Source organism: Hyla sarda, chromosome 10 (genome assembly GCF_029499605.1).
Source record: "Hyla sarda isolate aHylSar1 chromosome 10, aHylSar1.hap1, whole genome shotgun sequence".
Lineage (NCBI taxonomy): Eukaryota > Metazoa > Chordata > Amphibia > Anura > Hylidae > Hyla > Hyla sarda.
In genome coordinates, this window is record NC_079198.1 from 20,012,452 (window position 1) to 20,025,019 (window position 12,568).

General features: G+C 46.8%; 1 long non-coding RNA gene across 1 annotated transcript in view; it reads left to right on the plus strand.

Annotated features, from left to right (window-relative positions):
- The first annotated feature begins 7,137 nt into the window (after positions 1–7,137).
- The window catches only part of LOC130294218 (uncharacterized), a 46,274-nt gene continuing 40,843 nt past the window's right edge, over positions 7,138–12,568 (plus strand). Inside the window, exons 1-2 of the long non-coding RNA XR_008848431.1 lie at positions 7,138–7,246; positions 7,992–8,144. This is a non-coding gene — a long non-coding RNA (uncharacterized LOC130294218). The remainder of the gene's footprint in view (positions 7,247–7,991; positions 8,145–12,568) is intronic.

A 12,568-nucleotide genomic window follows, 5' to 3' on the forward strand; every position in this document is an offset into this window, starting at 1 on the left:
AATAACTCTGGAATGCTTTTAGTTATCATTCTGATTCCGAGATTGTTTTTCGTGACATATTCTACTTTAACATAGTGGTAACATTTTGTGGTAACTTGCATCTTTTCTTGGTGAAAAATCCCAAAATTTCATGAAAAATTTGAAAATTTAGCATTTTTCTAACTTTGAAGCTCTCTGCTTGTAAGGAAAATGGATATTCAAAATAATAAATTTTTTTATTCACATTTCCAATATATCTACTTTATGTTTGCATCATAAAATTGACAAGTTTTTACTTTTGGAAGACACCAGAGGGCTTCAAAGTTCAGCAGCAATTTTCCAATTTTTTACAAAATTTCCAAACTCACTATTTTTCAGGGACCAGTTCAGGTTTGAGGTGGATTTGAAGGGTCTTCATCTTAGAAATACCCCATAAATGACCCCATTATAAAAACTACACCCCCCGAAGTATTCAAAATGACATTCAGTCAGCGTTTTAACCCTTTAGGTGTTTCACAGGAATAGCAGCAAAGTGAAGGAGAAAATTCACAATCTTCATTTTTTATACTCGCATGTTCTTGTAGACCAAATTTTTGAATTTTTACAAGGGGTAAAAGGAGAAAATGTATACTTGTATGTGTAACCCAATTTCTCTCGAGTAAGCACATACCTCATATGTCTATGTAAAGTGTTCGGCGGGAGCAGTAGAGGGCTCAGAAGCGAAGGAGCGACAAGGGGATTTTGGAGAGTACGTTTTTCTGAAATGGTTTTTGGGGGGCATGGTGCATTTAGGAAGCCCCTATGGAGCCAGAACAGGAAAAAAAACACATGTCATACCATTTTGGAAACTAGACCCCTTGAGGAACATAACAAGGAATAAAGTGAGCCTTAATACCCCACAGATGTTTCACGACTTTTGCATATGTAAATAAATGTTTAAAAAATGTCACTAAAATGTGTGTTACCCCCCAAATTTCACATTTTTGCAAGGGTTAATAGCAGAAAATACCCCCAAAATTTGTAACCCCATCTCTTCTGAGTATATAGATACCCCATAAGTTGACCTGAAGTGCACTACGGACGAACTGCAATGCTCAGAAGAGACGGAGTCATATTTGGCTTTTTGAGAGAAAATTTTGCTCGCATTTAGGAAGCCCCTATGGTGCCAGAACAGCAAAATAACCCCCACATGGCATACCATTTTGGAAACTAGACCCCTTGAGGAATGTAACAAGAGGTAGAGTGAGCATTTACCCCCCACTGGTGTCTGTCAGATCTTTGGAACAGTGGGCTGTATGAAATTTTTCATTTGCACAGCCCACTGTTCCAAAGATCTGTCAGACACTAGTGGGGGGTAAATTCTCACTGCACCCCTCATTACATTCCGCGAGGGGTGTAGTTTCCGAAATGGGGTCACATGTGTTTTTTTTTTTTTTTTGCGTTTGTCAAAACCGCTGTAACAATCAGCCACCCCTGTGCAAATCACCTCAAATGTGCATGGTGCGCTCTCCCTTCTGGGCCTTGTTGTGCGCCCCCAGAGCACTTTGCGCCCACATATGGGGTATCTCCGTAGTCGGGAGAAATTGCATTACAAATTTTGGGGGGCTTTTTTCCCTTTTATCTCTTGTCAAAATGAAAAGTATAGGGCAACACCAGCATGTTAGTGTAAAAAATTTATTTTTTTACACTAACATGCTGGTGTAGACCCCAACTTCACCTTTTCATAAGGGGTTAAAGGAGAAAAAGCCCCCCAAAATTTGTTATGCAATTTCTCCCGAGCACGGCAATACCCCATATGTGTCCCAAAACTGTTGCCTTGAAATACGACAGGGCTCCGAAGTGAGAGCGCCATGTGCATTTGAGGCCTGAATTAGGGACTTGCATAGGGGTGGACATAGGGGTATTCTATGCCAGTTATTCCCAAACAGGGTGCCTCCAGCTGTTGCAAAACTCCCAGCATGCTTGGACAGTCAACAGCTGACCGGCAATACTGAGAGTTGTTGTTTTGCAACAGCTGGAGGCTCCATTTTGGAAACAGTGGCGTACCAGACGTTTTTCATTTTTATTGAGGAGGGGGCTGTGTAGGGGTATGTGTATATGTAGTGTTTTTTACTTTTTATTTTGTGGTAGTGTAGTCTAGTGTTGTGTTTTTAGGGTACAGTCACACGGGCGGGGGATTACAGCGAGTTTCCCGCTGTGAGTTTGAGCTGCCGCGCAAAATTTGCTGCACCGCAAACTTTCAGCCTGATACTTACTGTAAGCCCCCTGCCCATGTGAATGTACCCTGTACATTCACAGGGGGGAGGGGGGAACCTCCAGCTGTTGCAAAACTACAACTCCCAGCATGCACAGTCTATCAGTGCATGCTGGTAGTTATAATTTTGCAACAGCTGGAGGCACACGGGTTGGGAAACACTGAGTTAGGAAACAGACAATGTTTCCCAACCAGTGTGCCTCCAGTTGTTGCAAAACCACTACTCCCAAACATTCTCAGGCATGCTGGAAGTAGTAGTTCGGCAACATCTTTAGAGACAGATGTTGCCGAACTACAACTCCCAGCATGCTTGGAGATGTAGTTTTGCAACATCTGGAGAACTACAGTTTGCAGACCCCTAATACAGTGGTTCCCAATCTGTGCCCTTCCAGATGTTGCAAAACTACAACTCCCAGAATGCCAAAACTGTCCAGGCATGCTGGGAGTTGTAGTTCTGCAACATCTGAAGGGCCAGATGTTACAGAGCTACAACTCCCAGCATGCCTGGACAGTAAGGGCATGCTGAGGATGTGTAGTTTTGCAACATCTGGAAGGGCACAGTGGTCTCCAAACTGTCGACCCCCAGATGTTGCAAAACTGCAACTCCCAGCATGCCCAGACGCCAAGGGCTGTCTGGGCATGCTGGGAGTTGTAGTGTAAGGGGACCAGATGGAGCAGACCAGATAGCTTTACGGCGGTCTGGACTGCTGCAAAGGTCCCGCGACGCCGCCGGAGATCAACTCACCTGTCACCACCACCGCCGTCTCCGCCGCCGGGATCCGGGTCTTCAGGGACAAGGTAAGTACCGGGGCCGCGCCCCAGCACTCCCCTGTCCCCCGTCGCGTCCTCCAGTCTTCCTCCCGTCCTCTCCGGACTTCCAGGGCCCCCCCCCCCCCTGCGATTGGTCAGTTAACTAAATGACGTATCGCAGGGGATAGGAGGAGGTGGCAAGCTTGCCACCTCGCTCCTAGCCTCCAGCATGGTCCTGGCTGTCTGTAACAACCGGGATCATGCAAAATTACCGGGCGTCGGGTCCCAGAGACCCGATCAGCCCGGTATCGCCGCAGATAGCAGGGGTGATTTCCCTCGCGATTTGCGGCGATCGCCGACATGGGGGGCAGACATGGCCCCCCTCGGCGTTTGCCCTGGATGTCTGCTGAAGGATTTCAGCAGGCATCCGCTTCCGATCTCTGCCCCGCGCGCGGCAGGTACCGGAAAACGCCAGGACGTACGGGGACGTACGTCCTGGGTCCTTAAGAGGTTAAAGGACACAGACATTTTTCATATTTTGAGTTTTTGTAAGTTCCTCCCCACCTTTTAGGAATCATAACTCTTTTATATTTCCATCCACAGACTTATATAAGGACTTGTTTTTTTGCACGATATTGTATTTCTGTGCAGGATGAGTAGATCATTGGTCACATGACTCACCCTATTCTAAAACTATATAAAAACTCCTAGAAGGCTGAGGGAGGAGTTCCCAAGTCCAACCCCCTCCCCAGAAGGTTGGGCCCAAAAGTGTTTTTATTGTGCTAAAGGAGTAAAACTACTCCCTCAAAAGAGTTAATACAAGTGAATCAAAACTTTATATAGACCCCACAATGGTGCCAGTGAAAAACAGCCCGTCCCACAAAGGGCTAAAAGTAAAAATACAGCTTTTGGATTGCAATATGAAAAAAAATAAACAAAATCAGACATCCTGCTGTGATCCATAATTAACCAATAGTGAGAGCTTAGTATTATATATTGTTAGCAATATAATGATTGCAGGTAATAATCCCTAATGGGGACTGAAAAAACTGTAAATATAATATTTAAAAACTGTTCTTTGAAATACAAATAATCCCCTCCGCGATCTCCCGTACAGCCCTGGCTCTGCCCCTTTAATGAGCGTGTCGTACCCAGCACGGAAGCCCCTTCAATAATCTCTATGGGAGATTGTAATGATGTGTCGCACCCAGCATGGAAGCCGGTCGAAACAAGACCCCCTTATTCATTTTTATGGGGGAGACGGAGAAACTCAAACACTTTGTCTCTGCCTCCCCCATAAAAATTAATAGAGGGGGCTTGTTTCGACCGGCTTCCATGCTGGGTGCGACACATCATATAGCTGGGGTCAAACCAGGGGGTCTTGTATGGGAGATTGCAGGGGTCCCAGCGATCAGACCCTTATCCCCTATCCTGCAGATAGGGACAACGTTTTTCCCCTGCATATCTCCTTTAAAGGGGTACTCCGGTGGAAAACTTTTTTTTTTTTTTATTAACTGGTGCCAGAAAGTTAAACAGATTTGTAAATGACTTCTATTAAAAAATCCCAATCCTTCCAGTACTTATTAGCTGCTGAATACTACAGAGGAAATTATTTTCTTTTTGGAACAGAGAGCTCTCTGCTGACATCATGACCACAGTGCTCTCTGCTGACATCTCTGTCCATTTTAGGAACTGTCCAGAGCAGCAAATGTTTGCTATGGGGATTTTCTCCTACTCTGGACAGTTCTTAAAATGGACAGAGAGGTCAGCAGAGAGCACTGTGGTCATGATGTCAGCAGAGAGCTCTGTGTTTCCTTTTCCTCTGTAGTATTCAGAAGCTAATAAGTACTGGAAGGATTGGGATTTTTTAATAGAAGTCATTTACAAATCTGTTTAACTTTCTGGCACCAGTTGATTAAAAAAAAAAAAAGTTTTCCAAACATTTGGAAAGGGATTCCTTAGCCACACGACAACTTCATACTTCAGTTGCTGGGACCAGGGACGTAGCTATAGAGGTAACAGTCACACCGGGACCCTGGTGCCTAATGGGGCCCCAAAGCACATCTGCCCCATAAGAGAGCAATACAATAATTGGCATATGGGGCCCTGTTGCAGATTTTGCATCGGGGCCCCGAAGCTACAACCTACCTACGCCTCTGGCTGGGACACAGGTTCCCAGACACTACACACCATATTAGGGACACCTCTCTTTTCGTGATCGGAAACTTGACTCATAATCCCAAATCGTAACTATGTAACATAAAATCAAGTGAGCAAGTTTTCTATGGATTTCCGCTCGGAGCAGGCACATGTAAAGCCACCATGCAGGGGTCCTTCAGCGGTGGATCTGCAGTGTAAAATATGCTGTGGGTCCGCTCGTGTGAATGTACCCTTAGTGTGGGGAATGTTCTCTTGGGTCTTCTAATACTTGGGTCTTCTAATACTTTTGCCATTCTGGGCAAAATCTAATTTTTCCGCCCCCTTGACTCCATCCATTGGCATGGCCTTTGACACGCACCAGCTTACTACTGTGACACACTGTAACAAGCCCCTTCCTCATGTAATCACCTTACTACTGGGGTGACACACTGTAACAAGCCCCTTCCTCATGTAATCACCTTACTACTGGGGTGACACACTGTAACAAGCCCCTTCCTCATGTAATTACCTTACTACTGGGGTGACACACTGTAACAAGCCCCTTCCTCATGTAATCTCCTTACTACTGGGGTGACACACTGTAACAAGCCTCCTCCTCATGTAATTACCTTACTACTGGGGTGACACACTGTAACAAGCCTCCTCCTCATGTAATCTCCTTACTACTGGGGTGACAGACTGTAGCAAGCCCCTTCCTCATGTAATTAACTTACTACTGGAGTGACACACTGTAACAAACCTCCTCCTCATGCTGCTGGCTGAGCAATTGGTTCGGATGCTGGGGTTCGGATTCTTGTGGAAGGCAGAGAGGGGCTCCCCCATCAAGCAAACGCTCTAGGCAGTTGCCTATTTTGCCTATAGGCAGAGCCGACCCTGTGGGGATGGACATTTGGACGGTAAGACTTACCTAAGCATTGTGGCTGACCAAGTCCACTTCATGGCAGCTCTTCCCGCTATGGCAGAGAGAGACAGTCAGTAGGACAATGTACCATGCCACAAAGTTCATAAAGTCATGGATTGGTTCCAGGAATATGAGATGGAGTTTTTCTTTGCTTCACCGGCCTTCTCAGTCCCCAGATCATATCCCTATTTAACAACTAGATGGGTGTCCCTAATAGAAAGGATATTCAGTGTACTGTACTGTAGCTCCAGGGTGATGTAGTAGATCTGTGGACTTTGTGTTTTTACTAATGGTAAATACTGAAGGGCTGAGGCGACAAGGAAAATGAAACTATAGTTCACTATTGACTTTAGACTTCTGTACTGTATGGTTTCCCATGCCATTATGGATCAATATAAAATAGGAAGGATATTAAAGGGGTACTCTACCCATAGTCATCTTATCCCCTATCCAAAGGATAAGATGTCTAATGGCGGGGACCCCCGCCATCTCCCTGCTGTTTGGTCGGGTGCAGCGCCGGAAGCTTGTGACTTCCCAGCCAACCCCGCTCGTGACATCACGACCATGCCCTTTCAATGCAAGTCTATGGGAGGGGACATGACGGCCGTCATGCCCCCTCCCATAGACGTGCATTGAGGGGGGCATGGCTGTGACATCACGAGCGGGATGTGGCTATGACGTCACAAGCCTCCGCCCCTTATTGCCAGTCATCCGGCATGGAGGGAAGTTCGCTCCGTGCACCGGTTGTCTGGTGTGCCACAGCCGAGATCATAGGGGTCCCCTGCGGCAGGGGCCCCGCGATCAGACATCTTATCCCCTTTCCTGTGGATAAAGGAAAAGATGTCTAGGGGCAGAGTACCACTTTACGATCCACAACTTTCAAGCCCCTTTCCTAGCCTCCTATGGCTCATCATAAACCTCCGCCATTAAACTGTCTGTGAGTAATGTCCCAGCTGTGCTTCTTCTCTTTGGAATCGTTATCGTGCATTCTACCGTGTCACAGTTCTGCAAAGTTTTTATGAGTTTAGCAACATCCTAAAGTGTATAAAATTTCAATATGTTCTATAGCACTGAGAAACTATTACCATTAAAGAAATGAGCCCATGGCACAATTTGGGACTCTGCACTTGACTGAGCATTATAGGGGATGACATTCAGGAACAGATGTGAAGAACATTGCTTATGCATGACTTAGGGTGGAGGTAAGCAACCTGAGGCTCTCCAGCTGTTGTGGAACTATGTATCCCAGGAATACAAGGTAGACTTAGCAAAATGGATGAATTTTACTGAAACATGTTTGGAGCTTTAGTCCCCAACAGAAGGGTCTGTAAACCTGTTAACTGTAATTTAAAGGGGATATCCAGGAAAAAACTTTTTTTTATATATCAATTGGCTCCAGAAAGTTAAACAGACTTGTAAATGACTTCTATTAAAAAATATTTATCCTTCTAATAGTTATCAGCTGCTGAAGTTGAGTTGTTCTTTTCTGTCTGGCAACAGTGCTCTCTGCTGACATCTCTGTTTGTCTCGGGAACTGGACAGAGTAGAAGAGGTTTTCTATGGGGATTTGCTTCTACTCTGGACAATTCCTGAGACAGGCGTCATCAGAGAGCACTTAGACAAAAAAGAACAACTCAACTTCAGTAGCTCATAAGTACTGAAAGGATTAAGTTTTTTTAATAGAAGTAATTTACAAATCTGTTTAACTTTCTGGAGCCAGTTGATATATATATATATATAAAAAGGTTTTTTTTTCCTGGATAACCCCTTTAAAGAATCAGTTTAAAGCAGAAGTTCATTTGATGGGGTAGTAGCAGCCCCATTGTAGGTAGTAGGAGCCACCTGTAGTAGCATCCCGCATGTAAGATGTAGCAGCCCCCCTGTAGGTAGTAGAAACCCTCCCTATATAGCCCCAACTGAAGTTTCCTAGGGTCTGTTGCTCTTCAGCAGGAGGGAGAGGGATGCTGCCGTCGACTGACATCACTGGCCGACATCTTCAAGCAGACATGCCTGTGCCGGCACATCTTCTACCAACAACCATTGCTCTGCAAAGTAGCAGAGTAGAGGGCTGGAACACTCAAGTGGCGGTGTGGGCTAGAGGTAAGCAGTGAGCCGCAAGACACCTAAAGGCCTTATTTGACTTGAAAGCCACAGTTTGGCCACCCCTGTACAATAACAGTGAAAGGGATTTCCTTGCTGAGAGAGACCCCAATGGCCATCAGGTGTCCCTTGCCTCACTGTGTTCAAGGTGTCTGTTCTCATAGGGGATGACTTCTTTTGATAAGAATATTTTTGCCTGATGGATGTGCCCGGTAACATGACTACCTAATAAATTGTAGTTCTAACATTTCTGTATCTCTAATTTTACATCCATGCACAATCCAGATTAGGAGGAGCAATGTAATAAAAGGTATTTACCGTATTTTTCGCCGTGCAAATACAAATTAAAACCCTGTCCTATTGCTGCGGTCCCTGCGGCCATCAAGGGCCGGGGCCTGTGGTTAATACAGGACATCACTGATCGCGGTGATGCCCTGTATTAACCCTTCAGACACGGCGATCAAAGCTGACCGCCGCGTCCGAAGAGAAAGTGACACTAACCTAGCTGCTCAGTCGGGCTGTTCGGGACCGCCGCTGTGAAATCGCGGCGTCCCGAACAGCTTACAGGACATCGGGAGGGACCTTACCTGCCTCCTCGGTGTCTGCTCCGTGCCGGGATCCACTACATGGCAGGCGCTCTCCTTCGTCGTCATCACGTTGTCACGCACGCCGTCCCATCATCCAATAGGAGCGGCGTGCGTAGCAACGTGATGGCGGCGACGGAGAGCTAGGATACCGGGCAGCAGAGACGTTCCGGAGCGACGGGGACACCACGGGGACACAGCGACAGCGATGGAGGGCAACATCCAGGGCAGCGGTGATGAGCGGTGACGGGTCTGGAGCGGCGGGGACAGGTGAGTATTACCTCCTATACCAGTGGTCTTCAACCTGCGGACCTCCAGATGTTGCAAAACTACAACTCCGTTGGCTGTCCGGGCATGCTGGGAGTTGTAGTTTTGCAACATCTGGAGGTCTGCAGGTTGAAGATCACTGTCCTATACTTTACATTGTATTTGGTTCAGAATCTTTTTTTTTCAAAATTTTCCTCCTTTAAAATTGGGTGCGTCTTATACGGCGAAAAAAATATGGCGCATTGTTTATGACTATCTTTAACAACCAATTTGACATTTGGGGGCACAATGTACGCGGCCTCCCGTTTTTACAAGAATATACTTAGAAATAAATTCGAGCTGTTCTGCTTCGCACAATGTGTCGCAACATTTACAGCCCACACTCCCCTCCCAGCCAGACAATGCCACCATCATAGAAGCGCAGGTTAAGTGCTGTCTGATTGAATCCCTTGCTCAATGAAGTCAATGGTGCCATGGAAATGCAATGGAATCAGTAGGTGAAAGCAGACTGCTGAGACCCAATTAGCTCCTAGCAGGCTATAACTACCCCTCCCCCTTACTACAATAAATACTTAAATAATAACTGACACAACAACAATTTAACTTTTCCGTGGGTGGGGATCGGCCACAGCTTTATTTATAAAATTACTTATATAAATAACAATTTAACTGTAACAAAGACACCGATTGGCTTCTTACCAACCCGAGAGGTGCTGCCACACCGTCCTGTGTGGAGGTCTACCCCGGGTTGACCCCGCTTTCACCGTCTTCTTACCGCCAAGCTGTGACTTACAATAAACAGAGATACAAAAAGGGAGGGAGGGAGGGCAAAACTCTGGGTCCTGGGCAGATTGAGGGGGGAAGGGAGGCACCACAGCTATAAATACCCAGGGGAGGGCCTCTGAAAGCCCGGGAAACTATTAAACCACTGATTGGTGCACTCCTTCCCCCCCCCCCACCCATGGGACATACCACTGTAGCCATTTGCAAGTTTTACAGGCGGGGGAAGGGGCTAAAAACCTTGCCTGTATATTTCTTAACCTCTTACTGCTCACCAGTCAGGGGGCAAGCTAGTTATGCACAGCTTGCCCCTCCAGACTGCTGAGACCCAATTAGCTCCTAGCAGGCTATAACTACCCCTCCCCCTTACTACAATAAATACTTAAATAATAACTGACACAACAACAATTTAACTTTTCCGTGGGTGGGGATCGGCCACAGCTTTATTTATAAAATTACTTATATAAATAACAATTTAACTGTAACAAAGACACCGATTGGCTTCTTACCAACCCGAGAGGTGCTGCCACACTGTCCTGTGTGGAGGTCTACCCCGGGTTGACCCCGCTTTCACCGTCTTCTTACCGCCACGGAGGAGACCAGTTAGCCCTACACTGGGCTCCGACCCCCACCCAAAAGATAGTGGATAGCCAACACCTGGGGCCACCTCCAGCCCCCCAGCACACCCAACACATTTCCTCTCCAGGAAATCCGCTCAGCGCTTTTCCTCTCCAGGAAATCCGCTCAACACTTTTCCTCTCCAGGAAATCCGCTCAACACTTTTCCTCTCCAGGAAATCCGGGTACCTGCCACCAGGACCCATTTTTTAAATTTATTTATTTATTTATTTTTTTATAACCCGTGTGAACTCATCTCTCAGACTCGCCCATACACCGAAGAGTGCTGCAGCACTCGCACCACCTTGAAAGCCGCTCTCAAAACAAAAACACACATGGGAAACATCAAACTGGGCGAATATAGCAACACAACATGCAGATCGCCCGCGGCCGTCGTGCAGCGCTACCCTCTCCGGAAACCCAGCCACCTCCGCCGGCCCCGATACAAAAAGAGAGCAAATCCAGAACTCACAAAACAGTCATTCGCGGACCCTCATGGAGCACGAGCTGCGTGTCCCGGATCGCCTAAACCAGTCTCGGACCGACGGGCCTTATTAGTTTTATTTTTTATTTTATTGTTTTAAACTTTTACCATGGAACGCACAAAATAGGCACCCAAAAACACAGACACCCAAGTCCCATGGAAGGAGACGAGGAGAAAGAAAAAGTGCCCCATCCACATAGCCCTGAAAAAAGCTAGCGCAAAAACTCGGATTAGAAAAAATTACGCAAAAGCGACAACCAAAAACCTGCAGCCGCCACTAAGCGACCCAAAAACAGATAGGAAAAAACGGTCACCGACAGCAAGGCCACCCACTCGCGGGCCCAGCCCCTAGGTATACACCACCCGCAAAGCAGAAAGAAAATCACCCCCTGCCATGTGCCGTGCAGCACAGCGGGAAAGCCACCCAACTTCTTATTTATTTATTTTTTTAAAGTATTTATTATTTTTATTTATTTTTTTTTTTTTTTTTTTTTTTTAGCTGATTCACATGAACAGGTGAAGATCCCACATCACATACTCAGAATGTTATTTGGATACACTGAGAACACTGCCCAAATCTCGAACCTCCTTGGAGAGGTGACACAGCAGATAACTTCCGTTATCACATCCTATTAAAACGAAACAGGAAATCAAACATTAGCCTCGTAAGGTCACTTCAAAGGGCATTCCAGGTACCGAAACCAATATTTATTTCTTACTTTTTTTTTTTTTTTATGTTTTTATCCCCTGTCCACAGACCCTTTAGAACCTCCGGGACCCTCCACGACTGTAGATAGACATCCCGGCCTCCACACCAACACCAACCACACGCAAGTACCGTACCGTGAGTGCGACCAAGTCGCAGGAGCCACCAAAGCGGACCACAAATTACACCACTCTCCCCGATGACCCACGGGCCGGCCACACAAGCAACCCTCCGGAACTACAGCCAGAGAAAACAGGACAAAGCGTCAACACCCAATACCGACCCAGGGAGCATAGCCCTGAAAGAAATTGTAACTCCAAACAGCGAAGCACTAGATGCAACAGACAGAGCACAGGAAGAAAACACGCCCCGTGATCACTCAAATCACACACTAGAAAAGAAGAAAAGCATCACAAAATTAGCGCGCAACCAAGCGCAGGGGACTTGCAACCCACACAGTAACGTTACAAGCCTAGAACATGAGCTGCCGAAGCAAGCACCCAAAGTCCCACAACCAACACCAAGGGAGAAGCACAAACAAAACCCCAAGCATGGCAGAAACCCACTGACTACCAAGACCCAGTTGTAAACCACCCCACAGCACCACTGGAAAACCAAACACCACACCAACAACCGACCAAACCAGCCACATCCGAGAACAAAGCGAGCTCCCCGTGCAGGGAACTGAAAGCAGGCCAGGCCACCGCATGACCCTTGAAAAAACCCCAACCAACCGAAATGTCAGCTCTAAGCGTACCAGGGGCACATATGCGGGGGCCCAAATACCAGACACCCTCGGCGGCCAAAGACAACCTGCAGGAAAAAACTCCACCCAGAACCATATTCCATGCGGAACTTACAGTAAACCAGCAAGGATCGGAACAGGGGCACCTAGCGAGCCCCGAGGAAACCAAAGCAGAGAAAACGCAATCACTCCCCGTCCACAGGAAAACTGCAGACCAACGCCAACGCGGCATGCGGAAGAC